This window comes from Crocuta crocuta, unplaced genomic scaffold, assembly GCF_008692635.1.
Source record: "Crocuta crocuta isolate KB4526 unplaced genomic scaffold, BGI_CrCroc_1.0 scaffold751, whole genome shotgun sequence".
Lineage (NCBI taxonomy): Eukaryota > Metazoa > Chordata > Mammalia > Carnivora > Hyaenidae > Crocuta > Crocuta crocuta.
The window spans coordinates 2,450,909-2,457,612 of NW_027530353.1; the positions used below are offsets into that span (position 1 = coordinate 2,450,909).

Consider the following 6,704-nt stretch of genomic DNA (forward strand, 5'->3'; position numbering starts at 1 on the left):
CCATTGTTGCTCAGTCCCCAGGCTGTGACCACACGGTTGGCTCCTGGTCGCCAGCCCCTGTCCTGTGCCACCTAGGACCCCTATCGCAGAGTTACCGCATCCACGTAGACTCAGGGGTGAGGAAGGAGTCCTTGCAAGTAACACACGGCACTTGCATTAGCCAGGGAACTGCAAGGTTTGGAAGTGCTGCTCCGGAAGGGGACAGAGGCTAGAGTCCCTCAGCATGGTGAGCGCTTTCTGCCAGCCTGGCCCCACTCGTGCACACTGAGGCCACCTGCCACATGCCAGACGATGTGTCAGGAGCCTGGGAGACAGAACAGATGGTCCCAAGTCAAAAGGGCTTTCACCAGCAGCTGAATTTTGTTTCTGGACCATTCTCCAGCAAAAGGAAGCAGGATTCCTTGGAGACATTGTTGAGGGAACAAAGAACAAGGCTGCGCAGGGGACACCTTGTGTCAGAAAGTGGGAGCCAGCCTACAGCCGCCACCAAACAACCCCGGCACCCCCAGCACCGCCGGCACACAGGAGGAGAGGCTCTGCTTCACAGAAAATGCCAGTCCACACAGCGGGGAGGAGAGATGGAACTAGAAACCCACCATCACCAACTCCAAAGTGATCATTCCTCTAGCCAAGGGTCACCAGGGTCACCAGATGACCCGGAAACCACTGGAGAAACAGCACAGTCTCAAAGTGTCCCCACTATTCACAGCAGAGAGCTGGCCCTTAACCGAACCAAGGGATCAAACCCGGGACCGTGCACTCTAGGGCCTCCCGTGGCTCTGTGCATCCCAGTGCATCCCAAGGGGGTGGCCTTGCCAGAGACGTGCCCTGACAGCTTCACGAGGAAGCCATCGGAGGACCGCAGTTTCTGCTCAGTGTTATGGGGGAGGACGCCCTGAACCCAGGTTGGGCAGCTGGAACCACCCAGCCCACCCTTCCTCAAGCTCAGAGTGAGCCAGGCAGCAGGGAGTCCCCCACCCCCATGCTGGGGGACTCCTCCTCGGCACAGAACACCCATCCCCTCCACCCCTGCATTAGCCCTGCATCCAACTTCTGTAAGCTTGGTGCCCTACCATCTGCCCCCCCATGCATGCACTGGGCACTACTGACATGCCTGAGTCAACTTACCCACCCCCCACCCCTGCCCCCTCCACATCTTCCTCAGGAGCACTCCTCTCCCACGGGGTAAGGGGAGCACTTTTCAAGTGCAACTCAAACGATGCAGAGCCCGTGCCCCAACCCCTCCTCTCTGGGGGTCTTCAGCGCCAGGCCACTATCCCTGCTCTCCTCACCCCCAGGGACGGCTGGGAGCAGCCCCCCCCACAGCGGAGCCTGCTCAATTATTCACACTAGCCAGTCCTAAGGGCCCCTGCCCTCCCTTGCCTGAAGCTCCCCACAGAAACCACAGGAGAGGTCTGTGCCCACAGTGACAACCCCCGCCTCCTGATCAACCCAGTGCTCCCCTGGGTGACCCTGCAAGGCATGGACTGCCCCTTTCTGTCCCTGATAACTGTGACTAACACGCTATTCTCAGTGGCAACCCTCTCCTGATCTTTTGGCCTCACCAGACCTAGGCTTTTCTATTAATACAAGACACGTTAGAGATGATTGCTTTCAGGGGCCAGACATCCATCTCAAAGAGGACCCAGGGGTGCGGGGGACTGTATCCCTGCTCCGCCACCCCCCACCATGTGCTCACGGCAGCTAAGCCCAGAGCTCCCAGGCCCTCCTAGGCAGATCTCCTGCCCAGGCCACTCAGCTCCAACCCCTGCAGCTCAGCTCCTCGGTGCTAAAGGCCCCCAAGGAGGCCCCCGGGGTGGACTGAGGCCAGGAGAGGCTGTGAGAAGGGCTCCCTGGGTATAGCTTGGTGCCGGACCCCGCCCACACACGGTACCAACACACCGCGCCAGGAGGGCTTTGCAGGACTTCCTGGTGGACATGCCGGAAGGATGGGCAAGGCAGACCATGGACGAGGTGGAGGAATGGACAAGGAAAAACGGGGAGGAGGAGTGATGGAGGAGGAGGGGTGGAGGAGGGATGGAGGAGAAGAAGGGATGATGGGGGAGAAGGAGGAGGAGGGATGGAGGAGGAGGGGGATGGACNGGGGATCGAGGAGGGGAGATGGAGAAGGGGGGATGGAGGAGGAGGAATGATCGGGGAAGAGTGATGGAGGATGGGTGAGGGAGGAGGAGGAGAAGGGATGATGGAGGAAGAGGGATGGAGGAAGAAGAAGGATGATGGAAGAGGAGGGAAAGACAAAGGGGAAGGGGGGTGCGTCAGTCTGTGTGTTTGGGGGGCCTGGCTGCTGGTCCGATTTGGGGTTTGGGAGGGCAGAGGGCTCACCATCCCTCCCCAGTTGGGAGGGAGCCTGCAGCCAGGATGGAGAGGCATGGGGAGTTCAGTTGCTCACTCTCCAGGTGCCCTTGGGCAGTCCCTTCCCCCCTTCCTGGCCTCAGTTTTCCATACATGAAGAGGGTGTGGAAGACAGGTTCACGTGCTGGGCAGAGTGGGGCCGGGCTCTTCAGGGGTCTGTCCTCAACCACCGCGCCCCCAGAGTGGGGTCAGAGGCCCCCTGGATCCGTGTGGGGCCTAGAGCACCTCTAGGGGCCTCGTCACTTGTGCCCCAGAAAACAGGAAGAGGCTGTCATGTGGCACAGGGGCCCTCAGCGGGGATCTCTGGCTCCCAGCCACTGCAGGTGAGGCCCCCCTCACCGAAGTCGCGCACAGATGATCCTCCCTCACAACCCCCACTAGCAACAGCGACAGGAACGCTGACGGAGGAAAGGTATGTGCCTCAAGCCTGAGACTCTCTGTCCCCCCCCAAGGTATCCCTCCCCCAGCAGGCTCCCCAAATGTTGGCAGCTCTGGCCCAAGAGGAAAGAACTAAAAATATGTCAACCGTGAGCACCCTAAATATGGCCTGATGGCAAGGTTCACTGCCAGAAAGTCCTCTTAATGGCCCACCACTATTTTTTAAGGTACCAGCTTCACTGAGATACAACTCACATAACAGATATTCACTCCTTACAGCGTAGAACCCAGCGGCTCCTCAGACCTTCCCATAGTTAACCGTCCAACTACTCAACCCCAAAACATTTCCAGAGCCCCCAAAAAAATCCCAGACCCATTTGTCAGTCTCCATCCTACTGTCATGTCCACAGCCCGCCGGAAACCACTGATCAACCCCCGGGTCTATGGACTTGCCTCTCTGGACATGGCACACAAAAGGAATCACAGGGAGTGTCCATCTGGATTCTTTCTCCGAGCGTAATGTTTTCGAGGTCCTTCCATGTTAACTTGGGCAGACGATATCCCACCATGGATATACCGCCTTTTGTTCATTCATGCAGCCATCGGTTAGCATCGGGATCGTGCCTATTTTTTGGCTTTTATAAATAACGCTTCTGTGAACATTTGCATACAAGTTTTTGCATTGACATGGATTCCGTTTTCTTGGGTATTCGCCTAAGCGTTACACAGTAATTCTCTTCCAAGAAACTGCTAAGCTGCTTTGCAAAGCAGCCACGCCATGTCACATGCGCTGCCACCAGCACTGCCTCGATGTGCCGGCCTCTCCACATCCTCACCAACGCTTGGTATGTTCTGGGTTTTCCTGTTGTTTTAACGGCAGCCATCCTAAGTGGGTGTGAAGGGGCCCCTCATCGTGGTTTTTGATTCGCATTGGCCTGATGGTTAGGGGTGTTGAGCAACATTCCACATGCTCGCTGGACATCGTGTATCTCCTCTAGAGAAGCGTCTACTCAGATTATTTGAGCGGCTCTTAACTGGGCAATTGCCCTTGGCTGTCACGTCGCAAGAGCTCCTTCCCCACTCACCATCATCGTTCTGAGACTCATCCACGTCCTTGCTGGCATAGTTGTTCATTACTTTTTCTTAATTTTTTAATGTTTATTTATCTTTGAGAGACAGTGCGAGCAGGGGAGGAGCAGAGAGACAGGGAGACGGAATCCGAAGCAGGTTGCAGGCTCCGAGCTGTCACTCAGAGCCTGTCGCGGGGCTCAAACCCTCGAACTGTAAGATCATGACCTGAGCCGAAGTCAGACACTCAACTGACTGAGCCACCCCGGCGCCCCTTATTGCTTTTTCTTAATATTCTTCATTTTGTAGAGCAATTTAGGTTCACGGCAAAACTGAGTGAAAAGTACAGTGAAATCTACCTCTTGCCCCCCCCCACCGCACACCCACTCTTCCCCCACTCTCAACAGCCCCCACCAAAGGTGCATTTGCTGTGATCCATGAACTCACGGTGACTCATCACGACCACCAAAGTCCACAGTTTACATTACAGTTCAGTCTTGGCGTACATTCTATGGGTTTGGACAAAGATATAATAGCCTGTCCATTACGGTATCAAGTAGAATACTTTCATTGCCCTAAAAACTCTCTGTCCTCAACCTTTTCATCCCCCTGCCCTAACCCCTGGCAACCACTGACCTCTCTACTGCCCCCATAGCTTTGCCTTTTCCAGAACGTCATATACTCGGAATCATCCAGTGCACAGCCTTTTCAAATCAGCTTCTATTGCTTAGTAACCCGCATTTAAGGTTTCTCCAAGTCTTTTCATGGCTTGATAGCCCCTTTCTTTTTGCCACTAAAGAATATCCCATTATCTGGACGGACCACAGTGCATTTATCCGTCCGCCTCCTGAAGGACACCTCGCTCGGTTGCTTCCAAGTCCCGATAGTTATGGCTGGAGCTGCTATAAATACAGGTGCACGGGCTTCTGTGTGGATACGTTCTCACCTCCCCTGGGGGGGATATCAAAGAGCACGGTGGCCGGACTGCACGGTGTCCTTTCCGGCTGCAGTCACAAAGTACCATAATCTCTGTGGCTTATAAACAACAGAAAACTGTTTCTCACACTTCTGGAGGCTGGAACTCTGAGATCAGGGTGGCAGCATGGGGGCGGGGGGTTGTCTGTCCTGTACCTCAGGCTTGTCGCTGTGTCCTCACGTCTGGGAACAGCCAGGGGCTCTGGGGTCTCTTGTGAAGCCTATACTCTCAGGCCCCAGTCACCTCCAAAACGCCCCACCTCTTAGGTTTCCACATATGAATCTGGGGGCAGAAACACCCATTGCCTGCACTAAGAGTATGTTTAGGTTTTGTTAAAAAAAAAAAAAACAACAGACACACAAAACAGTAGTAAACTGCAAAAGCGACAGCACCATGTTGCCATTTCAACCAACAGAATGAGAGCTCCCCCCCTTAAATATGAGGGTAGAAACCAAAACCATATGAAGAAAAACAGCAAGAGAAAAAAACTAACAGCGTGTAAACAGGGAGAAGAAAAACTCGGGGGCGGGGGGCGGGAATCCCTATCATTGAAATCCTTACAGGAGTAGGAGAAAATACCACAATCATGAAAAAAAAATACTGTAAAAAGGAACATTCAAAAGCCAAAAAGGACCTCTTAGGAAAGAAAGGTGTGCTGACAGGAGCTTTCAGAAGAGCCGGAAGCTAAAGTGGAGGAAATATCTCAGAAAGCAAATAAATAATGAGGAGACGGAGAGGGACACAGACAAGATGGAAAATCAGGGAAAATCAGAAATCAGCCCACAAAACCAGTGTTCAAATGTGGGCATTTCAGAAAAAGAGATTAGAGAAAATGGAGGAAAGGGGATACAAATAAACAACAATGAATTTGGGCAGAGGACAAGTGCTTTTAGGTTGAGGGCCCATCAGGTGCTCAGGGTGGAGACTCGGATCATTGTGAAATATCAGAAATCATGAAAAGTGAAAGATACAAGCTTTTAGAAATTAAAAACAAAAGAGAACTTAAAAAGAGGAAGAAAGAAGGAAAGGGAGGAGGGAAGGAAAAAAGGAGGGAAAGAGGGAAGGGAGGAGGGAAGAAGGGAGGGAAGGAGGGAGGTCACTCTGCCTGTTTCAAGGACTTGTCTTATATTTTTCTTGCCTTTGTTTCCCACATCAATATACACGCGGAATCTTAAACAAACAAACAAACAAACAAAAAGACAATTACTAATTCCACGGAAAGTGATTAAGCGTGGAAGGGAAATCAAGCCCACACACTGACTGCAGGTGCCTGTTCTTGGCTTAACCGCACTTAAATTCTTTCAAAATTAAACGTCAACACTTCAAAAATCAGAAGACTGTACATAAAATTCCAGGATTCCAGACTTTTTTTTTTTTAATCCGGCAACATGTGGGCAAACTGCCTGCATTTCCGGAGGACCTCAGCCCGCCCGGGCGCCGTGCACCCCGCAGCCTCCGCACACGCTGGGGTGCAGGCTGGAGGACGCCCAGCCTCCGGCCGCCGCGCCTGGAATCCTCGTTCTCCTCCCCTCACCTCCCCTGAACTGCCCAACGCTTTTCTCCCCGCTTCCCTTCCCCTACTGTGCGCCCTCAACAAAGATGGCACCTGTCCGGAAAAGAACAGCCAGCGCGACTTCCAGCTGGCTGCGTGCCCTCAACAAAGATGGCACCCGACTGGCGCGGGCGTGACTTCCGGCCGGGCGGAGCGCGGCGAGGCTCGCTTCCCGCGGCGCTCCCAGTGACGTGATTAGCGCGCCGCGCGGCGTGGTCCGAGGACGGAGCTGGGGCGCATGGAGGTCAGTGGACGCGCTGCTGCGGCAACTTGGGTTTCCCGGCGGCGGAGAAGGGGCTGCGGGGCGTTGGTTCTGAGGGCCGGAAGGCGAGGCCAAGTGGAGGAGACTGGAGGGGT

The 6,704-nt window shown here is 54.1% G+C and overlaps 1 protein-coding gene across 2 annotated transcripts in view; it reads left to right on the forward strand.

Annotated features, from left to right (window-relative positions):
* The first annotated feature begins 6,551 nt into the window (after positions 1-6,551).
* The window catches only part of TBRG4 (transforming growth factor beta regulator 4), a 7,535-nt gene continuing 7,382 nt past the window's right edge, over positions 6,552-6,704 (forward strand). The window contains exon 1 of one of the 2 annotated variants that reach the window (XM_077765795.1): positions 6,552-6,591. The gene's annotated coding sequence lies outside the window, so the exon portion shown is untranslated. The remainder of the gene's footprint in view (positions 6,592-6,704) is intronic. The other variant, XM_077765797.1, reaches the window with a different exon arrangement.